Raw genomic sequence first — 18,020 nt, forward strand, 5'->3', positions numbered from 1 at the left:
GTAATTTGTTAATTAATGAGGCGACAGAAATATCAACAGCCATGGCCATTTATGCAAATGTGTGGCAGATCAGAGCTCTGGGGCTGCCTCACAATTCCTTTCAGCTGCTAATGGAGCAGAGGGATTGATTAATTAGCCCACAGAGCATCCTGACTTCCCGTTTTTTGTTGGAATATCAGGGTGCTCAGTGAGTAAATAAGTGAGATGCCACACATACCACAGACAGCAAAATAAAACACTTCAGGTCTGATAAAAAAAAATAAATGTCCTGTTTGGAGATTTGGCTGTGCTCTAATTAAATGCAGGAAAAGGAAAAAAAAGCCAAACATCCCAGAGCTGCCACCCTCCCTGCACTGCTCACAAGAATTTGGGGCTGGGGAGGTTTGGGCAAGATTTGGGGGGTCTGAGGTCGAGTGTGCAGCACCAGGAGCTGTCTCAGTCATGCTCAAATCTCCAAATTTTCGTTCTGCACAGCAGCTGCAGCAGGAGCAGCCCCCAGCCTGTGGTGGGGATGCCAGGAAAGGGCTTGTCCTGCATCCCCCCTTCAGCAAAATGACATTTATCGGGGGGGTTGTGCCTGCAGGGCACAGCAGCAAGTTTAAATAAAGAGATTTGCTCAGAGGAAGTTTTTTAATTCCCCCTCAGTGCCAGCAGCAGCCTGAGGAAGGAGTTCAAACACTGGGGAAATACAGTCAAAAATAAACAGGAACTTCAACAAAAATCAGAAATCCTCAATCCCAAGGCATGTCCTGCCCTTCATCACCTCACACTCAGCTGCCACCACGCAGCTGCCTTTTCCTGCTGGAGGCACTCTGGGCATCCCCCCGAGCATCTCTGCAGGCAAAACGGCTTCAAAAGGGCTGGGATTTATCCAGCAATGCCCCACCCACACGTGAACCACCCACGTGTGAACCACCCACACGTGAACCACCCACATGTGACCCACCCACGTGTGAACAACCCACGTGTGAACCACCACACGTGTGAACCGCCCACGTGTGAACAACCCACGTGTGACCCACCCACGTGTGAACAACCCACGTGTGAACCACCCACACGTGAACCACCCACACGTGTGAAACCGCCCACGTGTGAACAACCCACGTGTGAACCAGCCACACATGAACCACACACGTGTGAACCACCCACAGGTGTGAACCACCCACACGTGAACCACCCACGTGTGAACAACCCACGGGTGTGAACCACCCACAGGTGTGAACCACCCCACACGTGAACCACCCACGTGTGAACAACCCACGTGTGACCCACCCACACGTGAACAGCCCACACGTGAAACCACCCACGTGTGAACAACCCACGTGTGAACAACCCACGTGTGACCCACCCACGTGTGACCCACCCACACGTGAACAGCCCACACGTGAACCACCCACGTGTGAACAACCACGTGTGAACAACCCACACATGAACCACCCACACATGAACCTCCCACATGTGAACCAGCCACATGTGAACCGCCCACGTTGTGACCCACCCACACATGAACCCCCACACATGAACCACCCACAGGTGTGAACCACCCACACGTGAACAGCCCATGCGTGAATCACCCACACGTGTGAACCACCCACACGTGAACCACCCACAGGTGTGAACCCACACAGGTGTGAACCACCCACACGTGAACCACCCACATGTGAACCACCCACACGTGAACCACCCACACATGAGCTGCCCATGCGTGAACCACCCACACGTGGAAACACCCACGTGTGAACCACCCACACGTGACCCACCCACACGCTCGTGAAAAAATCTCACGTGGGGAAAACTCGCGTGGAAAAACTCATGTGGAAAAAACTCGTGTGGATTTCCCATGCGTGAAAAAAAATCGCGTGGAAAAAAACTCGTGTGGAAAAACTCGCGTGGAAAAAACTGAGTGTGGAAAAAACTGCGTGGAGAAAACTCACGTGGTTTCCCCACGCGTGGAAAAACTTCAGTGGAAAAAAATTTGCGTGGGTTCCCACACATGGAAAAACTCGCGTGGGTTTCCCACGCATGGAAATAAACTTGCATGGAAAAACTCACGTGGGTTTCCCACACGTGGAAAAATCTCATGTGGAAAAAACCTCGCGTGGAAAAAACTGGTGTGGAAAAACTCGCGTGGGCTTCCCACGCGTGGAAAAAAACTCGCGTGGAAAAAACACGCGTGGAAAAAAACTCGCGTGAAAAAAACTCGCGTGAAAAAATCTCGCGTGGAAAAAACTCGCGTGGAAAAAAAACACGCGTGGAAAAAACTCGCGTGGAAAAACACGCGTGGAAAAATCTCGCGTGGAAAAACTCGCGTGGAAAAAACTCGCGTGGAAAAAAACTCGCGTGGAAAAAACTCGCGTGGAAAAATCTCGCGTGGAAACCCACTCGTGGAAAACCCACGTGTGAATTGCCCACGCGTGAAAACACAGGCGTGAACCACCCAGGTGTGAAAAACCCAGGTGTGAAAAACCCAGGTGTGAAAAACCCACGCGTGAAAGCGCCCACACGCGAACCACCCAGGTGTGAACAACCCACGTGTGAACAACCCAGGTGTGAATCACCCAGGCTTGTGAAAAACCCAGGTGTGAACAACCCAGGCGTGAACAACCCACAGTGGAACAACCCAGGTGTGAACAACCCAGGTGTGAACAACCCAGGCTTGAAACAACCCAGTCCGAGTCCTGATAAGAAAAAGATAAACGCCCCAGCCCAGATCTGCAGCATGCCAGTGCTCCTGAGGCTGGAAATCTTTGGGGACACAGAGATCTGGATTGGGGATGATGAAGCCACATTCCCCCATCCTGTCCCCAAGGGTGGCTGCTGTCTTCCCCTTGCTTTATTTGTGCAAATAACTCAGCAAACACTGCTGTTTCTGTCTGTGCTCAATCATTCCTGCCCTCGCAGGTGGAATTGCTTCGGATGTTATCTCTGCTGTGATTCACTCCTGAGCACCACGCAGAATTCTGAAAGGCTGCTCTGCTCTGAGCTGGGACTGAGTTTTGAGCCCTGGCTGTGCTGGGCTGGCTGTTGTCACTCTCTGTGACATCACTGGGCACAGGCAGTGATGCTCAGGGAATTGGCACACCTGAGCCCAAAGGAAAATAAAGCTGGATAGAGCTGGAATTTGTTGTTAAAAGTAAATAAAATAGGATTGAGCTGGAATTTGTTGGTTAAAAAGTAAATAAAATTGGATAGAGCTGGAATTGGTTGGTTAAAGGAAAATAAAGCTGGATAGAGCTGAAATTTGTTGGTTAAAAGTAAATAAAAATTGGATAGAACTGGAATTTGTTGGTTAAAGTAAATAAAATAGGATTGAGCTGGAATTGTTGGTTAAAAGTAAATAAAGCTGGATAGAGCTGGAATTTATGGTTAAAGGAAAAAAAGCTGATAAAGCGGAATTGTTGGTTAAAGGAAAATATAAGCTGGATAGAGCTGAAATTTGTGGTTAAAAGTAAATAAAATTGGATAGAACTGGAATTTGTTGGTTAAAAGTAAATAAAATTGGATTGAACTGGAATTTGTTGGTTAAAGGAAAATAAACTGGATAGAGCTGGATTTTGTTGGTTAAAAGTAAATTAAAATTGGATAGAACTGGAATTTGTTGGTTAAAAGTAAATAAATTGGATTGAACTGGAATTTGTTGGTTAAAAGTAAATAAAATTGGATTGAGCTGGAATTTGTTGGTTAAAAGTAAATAAAATTGGATTGAGCTGAATTTTTTTGGTTCCCTCCTGCTGCTCAGTAAGGGCTGGCGTTGCTGTAACTTCAGATTTCAGTCTAAAATCTGGGGGGGTGACCAGGTTTGGGGGTCCCTCATCCCTGGAATGTCCCAGGTCAGGCTGGACTGGGCTGGAGCAGCCTGGGGACAGGGGGAGGTGTCCCTGTGGAATGAGATGGGCTCTGAGGGTCCCTCCCAACCCAAACCATTCCACGATCCCGTGATTTTGGGCATCACTTTGGCACTAATGACTGCTCATGCCTGAGGAATCAGAAATAATTTGTAAATCCATGAGTAAGAGCCCCAAAGGCACAGGGATCTCCAGGCAGTGTGTGGGGACAGCCACTGGAAATTCCAACCACACAAAGAGCTCAGCCTCACCTCTCGAGAAGGAGAGGGGACGAGAGTGAGAAGAAACTTTTTTAAAGTGCAGTTTGGTTTGGGATATTTAAATTTGGGACACTTTGCTATTTTTTTTGTCTGAAAATACCCAATTTCTATCCCTGCACCTCTCCCAGAGCTGCAGCTTTGTCCCAGCTCCACCAGCAGCCTCAGCCCCTGCTCTGGGGCTCTGTGGGGTGACAATGAACAGGGCTGACACAGCAGTAAATTCATTCTCATTTCCTGAGAAAACAAACCAGCCCCCTCAGGGGAAAGAAGGAATCACTGAAACACCAAAATCATGATGAAAATAAGGAGCATGCAGTGAGAAATGTGTTTAGCCTTGCTCTCCTGAGCAGAAGGCAGCAGGGCTTTGATGTGGGTGACATTTGGTGACAGAGCCCCCAGGGGCTCAGGAGCAGGGGCTGAGCTCACACAAACCCCCCACCCACGGCAGGACACTCAGAGCTCCCAGTCACAACTGGGATCCCACTGGGATGGGCTCCCCAGGCACCAGCTCCAGCTGCTCCCACAAAAACACGTGCAAGGATCTTTTGTTTTTTGGTTTTTTTTATTCCTTTTCATTCCTGTTTGGCTGCAGATTAAAACCCCAGAGTGTCAATGAGCAGCCCCCTCCCCTCCAAGGGGATGCTTTGATTTGGGAGAGTTTGATCTGAGTTCTGAGGACAACCAGGTGAGTTAAAAAACCAAAAGGGTTTTTAAACCTTGTGATCCCACAGTCAGTCCCAGAAAATGTCCCACACTGCTCTCCAGGGACATTTAGAGCACAGAGAAAGGAACTCTGTTTTTTTTCTCCTCTGGACCCTGGAGGCTGAGCAGAGCCTGGGCTGGTGAACTCAGTGCCCCCCTCCTGCTGATAATCCCCTTCTAAAATTCATCATCCAGCTCAGGATACTCCAACTGGAGAAATCCCACACAGCCCCAAGATTTTTCTTCTCCTGGAGTTTCAGGAGCTGCTCCTCACAGCCCTGTCTCCTGGCTCACACAAATTGCTCTGTAAAAACACAAAAATCACCTGAAGAAACTCTCCACACCACAATTCTTATTAAAAATTGAGTTTATACCTGAGCTGGAACCCCCCAAACTTTCAGTTCCAAACTCCATCCCCCATCCCAAGCTGGTGCTTGACCAGTGATGGTTTCTGTTGACACCAGATGGTTTCCATCCAAGTCACTATTTTTATTCTGAAATAATAACATCAGCAATTGTGAATGAATTAAGTTGTCTCAGCTCTCACTTTCCCACCAATTATAGTGAATTATGAACAACCCTTGAATAAGAGAATCTCCCTTCTCAGTTATTGCTGCTCAAAGATATATTTGCCTGGTGGCCAGCTCTGTATTATTTGACTGATTTATAGGCCCATAACTTATGGAATTAGAGGTGATCTTTTTTTCAGAGCTTTAACTCTAAGTGGTTTCTTTTATTATTTTTTTTTAAACTTTGAAATCATGTGGAAAATGAATATGATAGATTTTCCCTCCATATATTTTCAGCCCTCTAATAACAAGCTGAACTTCACTTGCAGTTTTCCAGCTTCACCCTCACCCCACATTAACTCTGGAACTCGTCATTCCAAAACACACTCGAGCTGAAATGGGCTTCAGGTTGTCTAAAATATTGATCAACCTTTAACCCTGTAAAAGCCAGTAAGAAACTCAGGAATCTCTTAATAAATTTAGGGATATGGTGGCTTTTTTTCCCATTAGAAGTCAAAGCTGCAGAAGATTTTATGTGGGGAAGATTTTAGAGATTTTATCAGCAGAAAAAAAAATCTTGCATTGAGTGCAGCATTGCTTTTGCCAACATATATTTGGTTAAACTTATAGGGGACACAAAAAAAAAAAACAACCTAAAAAGTTTATTCATATTCCAGCAGAGCTGACATGATCCTTAAATGATGGAAAGTTTTAGGACTATTCTTTGTTGTGACACTGCCCTGGAGGTGAAATGTTGGAGTCAGAATTCCTCCTCCTGTGAAACATCCCCTGCTTCTCATCATTCCCAATGAAATTTCTGGGGTCTCCACGGCTGAGTGGAGTTTGGAGGATGAATTTGGCAGGACAAAGATGCCAACTCCCCATCACTTATCTGAACCTGAGCCTCTCAGGTTTCCCCAGAACGAATCTGTGCAGGGCAGTGAGAGGGTAAAGAGTAATAGAGCAAGGGGTAGGAGGAAAAGCTAAGAGTAAGAACTAAGAGTAAGAGCTCAGAGAGCGAGGTTCCCGTTGCAATACAATAAATCTTCTGTGTTGAATATTCTAATTTTCACTAACCAATCTAATACAAGATACAAATCCTACAGCATTTACATAGAGCCTGTAAGAATCATTGCATTACCATGCTGTGTTACACTTTAAACCCTAAAAACTCCTCTCTGGTCCCCTTCTGCCAAGCTAGCAGGGTCTTCTCTGACCTTTGGACCTGCTCCTCCAGCAGAAGGAGTTGTTCTATCAAGGGGGGATTCCTTTCAGCTGGCCATTCTATTGTTTTCTAGTATTTACTAACTAAGGTTTGGTATCTCAGAGATGGCTTTCATTTCAATCTCGCTTATGGTTTCCATATTCTCAGAATCTTTTGCCAGGCAATCATATTGATAAGGTTTTCCTGATTCATCTTTCCCAACACAAAGGTGCTCTGCTTTGGGAAGTGGCCCAGAACCACAGTTCTGTGAAATCACTCTGTGTCTGGGGTTACAATCCAGAGTGTGATCAAAGGTATCTGTTCTATCACCATCTGTTGAGGGTGGGGCAGCGATCCTTATCTCAACAGCAGATATTCTGCTAATGGGCCATCCATTGAAACCAGGCAGGGCATTATTCTTTATCTTTTCACAACCCATCCTTCCTCCAGCCAGTCATTTTCTGCTCATGGCCATTGAGTCCCACTGTGGCACTGATAAAATTACTGCATCCCATTGGGAGTTGCTCCAGCCAGGGGGAAGAGCCCAACATTTCTTACCAAGATAAAAACAGAGGGTTTGGGACACTAAGGGAGCCCCTTTCTCCACTGGACTCCAGAGGAAAACCGGATTGCTCCACATCCCCACTGGAGCTCCGGAGGGAAACTGCACCTTGTACAGGAGCACTGCTCCAACTGAGCCACATCTGTCACTGCAGGATGGATGCAGCCACCATGGGATGGGACTGCTGCCAACACCCTGCCTGACGGGTGTCAGGCTGTACTCTGACTGTGTCAGGGTTGGGGTTTGTTTCTTTGTAGTGCTGTATTTCTATTTTAATTTCCCTAGAAATGAACTGTTATTCCTATTCCCATATCTTTGCCTGAGAGCTGTTTGATTTCAAAATTCTAATAATTTGGAGGGAGGGGGTTTACATTCTCCATTTCAAAGAGAGGGTCCTGCTTTTCTCAGCAGACACCTGTCCTCCAAACTAGGGACACTGGGTCCCTCAGCTTTGTGGGCTTGGACCTGAGTTATGCAAACAAAGCTGCTTCAGCTCAGCACTTCTTCACAGGTTGGCTCGTGCAAGCCTTAGTGACAGATTTTAAACAAATTAATTTTTCTGACTTTCATTCCCTGTCTCCCCCCGCTGCTTCCCCTCCAGCTATTGCTGTGTAATTACAGGAAATCTCCGTAGATCACATCTTCAAAAAGGCACAGTGAAAAGCAATAGCGAAGCATCTTCCCCTTGCTTTCATGTTTGTTTTGGAGGGGATGGGAGGGTGTGGTGGAGCTTTTCCTCGCAGCACCTCCGAGCCCTGCTCACATCACCCAGCTCAGCACCCCCAGCACTCCTCACTCAGCACAGACAAGACCTGGCAGCCCTGCAGCAATTACTTAGAGCTTTCTTGGCTTTCCAACTGCTTTTAATGGTTATGGGAGACATCCACAGCCATCAATCTAAACACGGCTTTTTTTTTCCTTATTTTGGAAGCATTAAAGAAGAAATGTAAGTGGTTGTTCTTTTAAACCTGGGTGTTTTCTTGTTCAGGGAGCAAAGTAGCTGTTGAGAGTTGTCCTGTCACATCTAAGAGGTAAAACTCAAAAGAACAATCTTTATTTTGAACCCAGCATTAATTTAGGAGATTGAAAGACCTGGCCATACCTGCAAACAACTAAACTAACATGTTTGAGCCCAGAGCTTTGGTGAGAAAAGAAAGGTGGGAAAAAATCTGGGAATTGGCTGTGATCAACCCAAAAACATCACCAAGAGCATCTTTGTCCCCAGCAGAGGGTATAAAAGTAGATTAGGAGAGAAAGAAATTAAATAAAACCATGGTGCTCATAGTTGGATAAAACAGGGAGAGAGAAACTAAAGCTCTGCTGGTTTGGTTGCCTTCAGAGAAAGAAATAGGTTTTTTTTAATGGAAAAAAAAAAGAAAAGAATTTTCCACTGGAACCTGGGCAGAAGTCAGAATGAAATGGATGTAATTGAGGCACAGGCCCAAACGAGGGATTACATTACTGATATGTTTTTTCCTAAATGATTCTTCTTTTAATCGCACGTACTGTCAGGGAAACCTCTTAGACACATAAATATGTGGGAATGAAACTGCTTTGAGAAATGTGGGGTTTATCTTTTTTGACAGAGGCAAATCAAAGGGTAAAGGCTGGATCTTTGATAGAAAACATAACAGAGTTCGTTCCAGGGATTTTACCTCCCCAGCCCTGTGTGAACATCTTGCAAACTCCATTGAATGTCAAGGCACTGTGTGGATATTCACAAGGCAGTTTGATTTAAATCAAAGAGAGTCCAGTTCCTCCTCCCTGATGGTGGGATCACTTCTGGACAGGATTCAGCAGACCCCACACCCCCACCCATCCCAAGCACCACTCTGACATCACCTCCCAGCTCCATGTCTTTTTACCACCACATAAATTGCAGTGAAGCCCAGTGATATCACTGCTCAAAATCCCCTTAATCCTCCAAGCAGATACAACCACAGGGGTTTAAACACCTCTGTAATCCCTCATGGAGAATAATAACCCATTTGTTGGAGGAAACTTTATCTCCCAGGCACCCACACGGACACGGCTGTGACATGAAACTCAGGAGTGATCCAAGGGTTAAGCACAGGAAGTCAGAACTAAAAACTTGACTCAATTAAACCCCAGATTTAGGCAATTTTCTGATCTGCAGGTGAAGGCTGAGTTCCTGGCAGGTGATGTAAGTTGTGCCTTGCTGATGGACACGAATGCACACGACACATTTCGGGTACCCCAGAACAAGTCCTGAACTTGGCTGATCCCCAGTGCAGGCTCTTCTGCAAGAATCTGCTTTTCCAAGAGGGTCAAGAACATCATCAGCTCTCATATGAAGTCCAGAAAATGGCCCTTTCTCTCAAAAAAAAATCCCAAACTATGGATTAAAAAAATTAAATTTTACCTTATATCACCAGAAAAATAAGGAATATAAAAATCCAGCAGCCAGAAGGCATTGATGTCTTTATGCCTCATGGCAGAGGCACAGCCATTCTATAAGAGCTTGGCTGAAGCTTTTCCTGCCAGGAGAAGTCCTCAGGGATGTAAAACCCCACACATCCCCATGTCTATGGATAACTGAGCTCATCCATGGCAATGCCCCTCCTCACCTGCTCCAGGGACTTGAGCTGAAAAGAGATGGGATGAGGGGAATTCCCTTTTTTCAGCTGTGCCTTGCTGGTCACCAAATATAAAGAGATTTTCCATAGATTGCTGGGCCATTATGGTGATAATCCTAAATCCATTTAGTCTCATATTCTGAGAATTTGCAAACAATGGGGTCAATAACTCAACCCATCCCTGAAACTGGCTGGTGTGGGAGCGAACTGGGACAGAATTTTGGGGCAGGAAATTTTCCTTTTTGCATGGGAAATTGTTTGGGGCAATTCAGGGAGACAAACTGGAATTGCACCCAGAGGACTCTGCCCAGCTGGTAAGGATGTGAAAGTCCTTTGCACACCTTGAGTTTGATTTTCAGATTTATTTTTCTTAGAAAATCACACTCAAGGGCAGCCAAGGTGTATCCCCAAGTACCCAAGCTTCCTACAGGATGCATCCCTGAACCTTGATGAGCCTTGCTGTCTTTAAAACGATCCTGGAAGTGTCCAAAAGCTGCTCCAAATCCAAATGGAAATCTTAAATGAGGCAGCAGTGGAGGTGTTTGGAAAGTGAGGACAAGCAGCCCTGAAATGAGATCCCACCACGGATGCTGCCCTTGCTGGGGCCTGTTTGTTCTGCAACACCTTCCTAACCCTGGATGGTTGCAATTTCCTTGGAGTTTTGGTTTGGTTTTTTTTTTTAAGGATAAAGTGAGAAAACAGAAGGGAAAAAAAGAAAGTTAAAAAAAAAAAAGTGATTTTAAAATCAACTGTCATTCCTGGCAAGGCTGAGGATCCCAGCAAGGTATTTGTTTATTATCAGGTATTTCCTCAGGATCAAATCCAGGGGAGAGAAGTCTGGTCCTGGTTAAGGTCTGTTTAAAGCCCTCCTTGAAAAGAGATTTATGCAAGGAAATTACCTAACCTGGGGCAGGGGCTGAGTCAGCGGCAGCAGCCTCTCCTTGCTCATTGTTGGTGCCTCAGGGGGTTTTTTGGTTTTTTTTAGCCCTGCCAAGGGCGCCCAGTGAGAACAGCAGCGGGTCCTGGCTCACAGAACGGGATCAAAGCTCCAATTGTTTGGGAGGAAATGACCCAGCAGGAGCAGAGTGCTGGACACGATTTACTCCAGCCTCACCAGCAGCCCTGGCACCTCCTTGGGGTGAGGGACCCATGGGCACCTCCTTGGGGTGAGAAATCATGGGATGTCCTTGGGGTGAGAAACCATGGGATGTCCTTGGGGTGAGAAACCATGGGATCTCATTTGGGGTGAGGGACCATGGGATGTCCTTGGGGTGAGAAACCATGGGATCTCCTTGGGGTGAGAAACCCATGGGATCTCCTTGGGGTGAGAAATCATGAGATCTCATTTGGATTTGAAACCATGGGATCTCCTTGGGGTGAGAGACCCATGGGATCTTCTTTGGGGTGAGAAATCATGGGATGTCCTTGGGGTGAGAAATCATGGGATCTCCTTTGGGTGAGAAATCATGGGATCTCCTTGGGGTGAGAAACCATGGGATCTCCTTGGGGTGAGAAACCATGGGATGTTCTAGGGGTGAGGAACCATGGGATCTCCTTTGGGTGAGAAACCCATGGGATTTCCTTGGGATGAGAAAGCCATGGGATCTCCTTGGGGTCAGGGACCCGTGGGATCTCCTTGGGATGAGGGACCCATGGGATCTCCTGGGTGAGGAATCCATGGGATCTCCTTTGGGATGAGAAACCATGGGATCTCCTTGGATGTGAGAAACCATGGGATCTCCTTGGAGTGAGGAATCCATGAGATGTCCTTGGGGTGAGAAACCATGGGATCACCTTTGGGGTGAGAAACCATGGGATCTCCTTGGGGTGAGAAAGCCATGGGATCTCCTTGGGGTCAGGGACCCGTGGGATCTCCTTGGGATGAGGAATCCATGGGATCTCCTTGTGGTGAGAAACCATGGGATCTCCTTTGAGTGAGAAACCATGAGATCTCCTTTGGGATGAGGAACCCATGGGCACCTCACTGCCACAGCATCCCTTTGGTGGTTCCTACATCCCAATGCTTCCCGTGCTAGGGAGGGCTGGCTGTGCAAAATTTCCCACCTCAGCAGGAGCTTTTCCCAGTTTTTGGTGCAAAATTCCCACCTCAGCAGAAGCTTTTCCCAATTTTTGGCTGCTTTTGAGTGAAGGGGACACCAATCTCTTCCCAGCTTTTGGTTGATTTTGTGACTGGTGACTGTGAAAAGATTCCCAACTCAAGGAGAGCTTTTGCCAGTTTTGGTCACTTTTGTGATTGCTGGCTGTGCAAAGATTCCCTCTTTGGTGGGAGCCTTTCCCAGTTTTTGGCTGCTTTTGACCAATCTCTTCCCTGTTTTTGACCACTTTTGTGACTACTGGAGGTGCAAAGATTCCCAGCTCAACAGGAGCTTTTTCCATTTTTTTTGGCCAGTTTTGGGAGAAGGAGACACCAACCTCTTCCCAGTTTTTGGCTGTTTTTTTTTGACTGCTGGCTGTGCAAAGATTCCCACCTCAACAGGATCTTGTCCCAATCTTTGGTCACTTTTGGGAGAACGGGACCCCAATCTCCTGCCATGGGGGGACAGCAGGAGGGCAGCCCTGGGTTCTGTCCCATCCCAGCTGCTCCCAACTGGAACATTCCCCAAGGAAGTGCCCCTGCCCCATGCCAGCAGCAGATTTAAAGCCCAAAGATGGAAAAGTTCACCCTTCCTGCCAGCAGCCAGTCGGATACATTTAATTGTCCCGTGATGGGACTTCCACTGTTCCTCTGGGGAAAAAAAACTTCCCCACACACAGTTGAGTTCAGGGACACTTCAACCCACGGGCAGCGTGCTCCAGAGCACATGACTGGGGTTGAAACGAGGTTTTTTGAGGCAAAACACGGCCCTGAGCAGGTTGTTGTATTATTTTTCCAAGGTCACTGCTGGAATATCTGGCAGCCTTTATCTCACGGCTGGGAAATTTTACTGTACTTGCAGAAAACAACCAATATTTCTCATTCTGCTGCCCGGCTCCTCGCTGTTTGTGTTGGTTTAACTTCCCTGACCCCAAAACACGAAAACTGGAGTAACGTGGGCTTGAAGCGGAGCCCGAGGTGGATGTGAGTGATGTGTGTAATACAGTAAAGGACTGGGAAACAAACACCCAGCAAGGATCCTGGATGGAAACTCTTTCATCTGCATTGATCATTGACGTCCCTGCTGACAGAGCGTGGCTCTGCCAGCGGCCTCTGCTCGCTTTGAAATCCTTCACAAATGCGTCTCCCTGCACTTAAGGTTTTCCGCTGCTAAGAAATATCTTAATGCTAAAGATTTGTTTACAAGGGGTGGCTGTTTCCACTTGCTGGAGCATTTAAAAAGTTGTTTTTTTCCAACCACAAAGTAGATCTAAACATTAAGTGTTTCTCAAGTTGGGTTTCCAGCTCCTAGACTGCTATAAACATTAGGTTTCATTGGTTTAAAGCAAAATACGGTAAAAAAAAAATTACTGTTTTCACTTAGCGTCTCATAATGTAAAAGAAAAAGAAAAAAGTGTTTTAAAAGTTTTATTTTTAAAAGGCTCGTTGTGCAATGCCCTGTGGTTGAAAACAGGGTCATGGGGACAAAGCACTTCCCTGTTTGCACTGATGGTGCCAGGGCTGGGTTTGGTCCTGTCCCCCTTCCCTGCCACTCTGCTGGGCAGTGATCAGGGTCAGATCTGCTTTAATTCCTCCAGCCAGGGGAATTGAGAGCCTGGAGCCTCCCAAGGCAGGGATTCTCCTGCAGGGTGCCTGGGGTGAATTCTGTGAAACCCCAAAAAGTTTGAGCTCTGCTCCGAGGGGACACTGAGCCCTCTGCTCTCAGCTGTCCCTGATGTTTGTAACAACTGTCCTTGCAAAAAAAAAACCTTTCCTAAGCCTGGGTTTATTCAGGGGTCAAGCCTGAGGATGGGGAATCTTCTATGTGCAGAACTGTCCTGAGAAATAAAACATTCCTGGAGCTGTTCAAAGCTGGATTGGAAGGGTCTGGAGCAGTCTGGGACAGTGGAAGGTCCTTGCCATGGCAGGGGGGAATGAGATGAGCTTTAAGGTCCCTTCCAACCCAAACCATTCTGGGATTCAGTGGTGATGATGGTCACCATGATCACCCCACTGTCCAGGCTCAGCTCTTCCCCAGGGTTTTGTGATGATTGCCTGCACACTGACAGCCCAAACGAGTGATTTCTGCTTGGAAACGAGGGCTGCTGGATCATTGCACACTCCCAGCTGGATCACTGGAAGTGAATGATCAAAGGAAAAGAATTGCTGCTTTGGAGTGGAGAATGCAGTGTCTGGAAAATATTCCTGTGATATAGAAACGTCCCTTGGATCAGCTGTAATGTCACCAAGTGCCTCAGAAAAAGGGGCTGTCCTTTTGTAGAAAAACTTCTAATTCATAGCCAGGTTTTATTTGCTACAGTGTTTTTGCAATCTCTGTAAAATTAAGGAAGTTCTGGTGTTGGTGGGAATTAATCCATGACTTGAGTGTCCTTAACTTCCAGTAAACCCTGCCTAGGCTGCAACTCCTTGTGCCTTCTCTCTCTGAGTGCTAAACCCTTGTCAGGCCAGGGCTGGCTGCTGAGTGCTGGGAGAAGCTTTTCCTCAGGCAGGAAGGGAGAGCCACTCTGTGCTGGCCCCACCATAAATCTGCTGTCACATCCCATCCAGTCCATCAGAGCTCCTGCCAGCCCACCCTGGTGCTGGATCTGTCCCCACCTGCTGGGGATGTCACCTGGCTCTGCCCCTGCCCTCCTCACAAAAACTTCCCATGGGATCTGGATAATGGTCCTGTGACGCTCCCATGCCACCTCAGCAATTCTGGAAGCAGACTGTGGAAACTCCAGTTTTTTTTTGTCCTGTTTCTATGGGAAATTCAGGAGCTGGAAGCTCTCAGTGAATTGAACTGAACCTAAAAACTTTTTTAAACACAGTTGAGGTAGTTCACTCAAATGCTGCTCCAATGCTTTTGCTCTAAATTGATTATTTTTATCAAGAAGGGCACGTCAGAAAGCCCCTGGGGATTTTGAGATGACTTTGAGGTAGAATCTCCTTGCTGCTATTCCGATGTCCTCTGCATGAAGCAAGGACTTGCCCATCCCACAGTCTGTTTGAAATGTCAGAATTAAGTGATTTTTAACATCCTGAGAGTAAAAACATATTTTGCTTCCTGGTTGTTGTTCTTTGAATCAAAAAAGTTGCACGAGTCTTTTCTTGATTAAAAGGAAAGCCACTTGTATCTCCAAAACATTTCAAGTGGAAATTGTTGATACACTCTCACTTTAGCCAAAAATATAAAAGCACTTCAGGAGGACTAAACAATAAATGTCTGTCATTCTCCTCCAGAGTCGCTTCTCCGTTTCCCTCGTGATGTTGTGGCCACAACATCCAAGTTTCCATCCATCAGAGTTTGTCCTGCTCTTTCTCATTTCCCTCTCTCCCCATCTGAAGATCTTCGTTCTCTCTGCAGCTCAGGAGCAGCGCAGCAAAATCCACACACCAAAGCATCCACGAGGGGAAGGCACAGGGTTCCAGAGCAGCAAAAAAACTCCTTTTTCCTCTCTTTTCCCTGGTCCTAGTGAGCCCAAAAGAAGAAGCCCAGCGCTGGGGGTGGCACAACCTGTTGGAGCAGGACAGGGACACCTGTGCTGGGCTGGGCACGGCACAATGCTCGGAAATCAGGGAAAGTTCATCTGCAGGCAGGGATGGCTGCAAGGAGACAACACACAGCACACACAGAGCCTCAGCAGTGGCACGGGCCAGCAATGGGAACAGGATATGTTTTTCCCATGGTTTGGGAACAATGTGAATACTTTCTCACACGCTGTTGGTGAAGCACTTTGGCACACCTGTGCACTTGGACAGCTCTATTATACTCCAAGGTCTCCTGCTCGGCTGCTAAGGGCTCTTTTCCTCTCTAAGAACATGGATTGATTATGTGGAAACATGATTTGGTTTTGTATTTGTGCTGGATCGTGGATCAGGAGGAAGTTGCAGCATGTTCTGGCTCCTGAGCAGAGCTTTCTGCTCCACAGCTCAGAGTGAGAGAGGAGCAGGGACAGCCCAGAGATGTTTACACAGCTCCCTTTCTGTTTTGACAGTCCTGAATAAGGAAAAATTGTTTACATGCTCCAGAGGATGTTTTGCCACTGTCACTTCCTACAGAAACGTCCTCAAGTTTGGAGTGCTGGCAGAGACAAATGAGTGCTTGTGCCTTTGGCTGGAGTCCCCCAGGGGAGAGGACAGATCTCGCTCCTCCCTGGGCCCATCAGTCCTGAAATCAGCTCTGCCACATCCAAACAAATCACAGTTGCTGCAGGGCACCTGCATCTTGTTTTTCCAGATGGTTTTGGGTGGGATGCACAGCAAGAGGAGATCTCGGATCCCTGGGCAGGTGGGGTGAGCTTTGTCCCCCAGATATCTCCACCCCACACAATTATTCAATGCCACTAGTTTCTTAAACACCCCCTGCAATGAATTTAGAGCTGTATTTTATGTCTAAGGACCAGTTTGGCACGGTCAGGGGGTGGGGGCAGCACACAGCAGCTGCTCTGAGAATGGCACCTCCTGTTTTGAGAGCCAGCACAGGCTCCAGCTGGTTTTTCCTTCTCTCCAGAAAATTCCTCATCCCCCTCAGCCAGTCCCAGGCTCAGCACTGGTAGAAATAAAGATCCCCTCAGAGTGTAAATTTAGAGTCCATCATATTTGAGCACCACCACCAGAGCCAAACTCTCAGATTCCTGCGCAGCTCCGGTTGTGGTGCAGTCGTGTCCCGTAGGTGGGACAGCACGAGGTGTTTTTTCTAAGCTGTAAAACAGGGTGGCTGCACTCAATTCAGAGTTTACCATTTTCCATCCCCACGCAGAACCAAACAGGGCACAAAAAGCCAGAGAATTGCAACATTTTCCCCATAAATATCCTTTAAAAATGTTTTCAGCGATCGTTTGGCACCGGGACACAATTTCCATCAAAAAACTGTTGAAGGACAGGCTGGTTCCCCTCCTTCCCCTCCACGAGCGGGAAGGATAATTTGTCCTGCAAAAACCATAAGGAATTTTCCAACTCAGGAACCAAGCCCCAGCCAATACCTGTGTGCAGGAGCACGGAGATGCTGAGGGATCTCTGCTCCCTGTGGAGCACAGCCCGTGCCATGCTCAGCCTGGAATGAGTCAGGAGAAGAGAAATGAAGAAAACACACGAGGCAGCATCACGCACAGGGGCTGGAGCTACCTGGATTTTATAACATCCACTCGGCTTCCAATTTCATCCGCTTGGCAAACGCTCTCCTGGTGGAAACAACTGAGAGTCAAAGGAGATGGAGGAAATATCCAAGCTATGAAATGTCAAGTTGCTTTCCAAAAGGGTTCCAATCTCCAACCACATCAAGAAGGGTGTCTGAAAAGACAATCAGGATTTTGGTCAATTAAATGTCTTTTTTTTTAGTTTTTCTTTTGGTTGGGAATGCAGGGCCAGAGGAATGCCCGCCCTGGGGGGGTTTGTCCTCCACAACCCTGCAGACCTTGTTTTTCAGCTGCAGGTCCTGGGATATTTTCTCCTCAGATATTTAGATTTTCTATAAAGTTCCATTCAGGTTATCCTAAGTGAGCAATTTGGGAACTTGTTGATTTCACTTTTTGTTTTTCAGCTGCAGGTCCTGGGATATTTTCTCCTCAGAGTTTTATATTTTCTATAAAGTTCCATTCAGGTTATCCTAAGTGAGCAATTTAGGAACTTGTTGTTTTCACTTTTTGTTTTTAAGCTGCAGGTCCTGGGATATTTTCTCCTCAAGGATTTGTATTTTCTATAAAGTTTCATTCATATTATCCCTAGTGAGCAATGTGGGAGCTTGTTTTCATTTTTGTTTTTCAGCTGCAGGTCCTGGGATATTTTCTCCTGAAGGATTTGTATTTTCTATAAAGTTCCATTCAGATTATCCCTAGTGAGCAATGTGGGAGCTCATTGTTTTCATTTTTGTTTTGCGTCAGGGAGGTGAAACCTTCCACACTTCCAAAGTGCAGCCAAGGAGGTAAATATTCACTCTCCAATTAACTCCTACTAAAACTACCTTTCAACCTGAGACTGCAGAACCTGCTGCACAGGGGGATTAATTTCAGATAAATATCAGCCACATCTGCTGCCCAGCAAACCCTTAAATAAACAAAGTGGTTCAGAATGGAAAAGTCATTCCTGAGCACAAACCATGAGGCATCATCCACGTCTGACAACTGGATATCAAAGGTACCAACCACTCACTCTTCCATGTGGCAGCTTGTTCCTCATCCCTGAGGAGGCAGGAATTCTGTAAGGACTCTTTCAGGGTTCTTTGGAGCCTCTCAAACTTCATGAAAA

This window comes from Catharus ustulatus, chromosome 20 (assembly GCF_009819885.2).
Source record: "Catharus ustulatus isolate bCatUst1 chromosome 20, bCatUst1.pri.v2, whole genome shotgun sequence".
Lineage (NCBI taxonomy): Eukaryota > Metazoa > Chordata > Aves > Passeriformes > Turdidae > Catharus > Catharus ustulatus.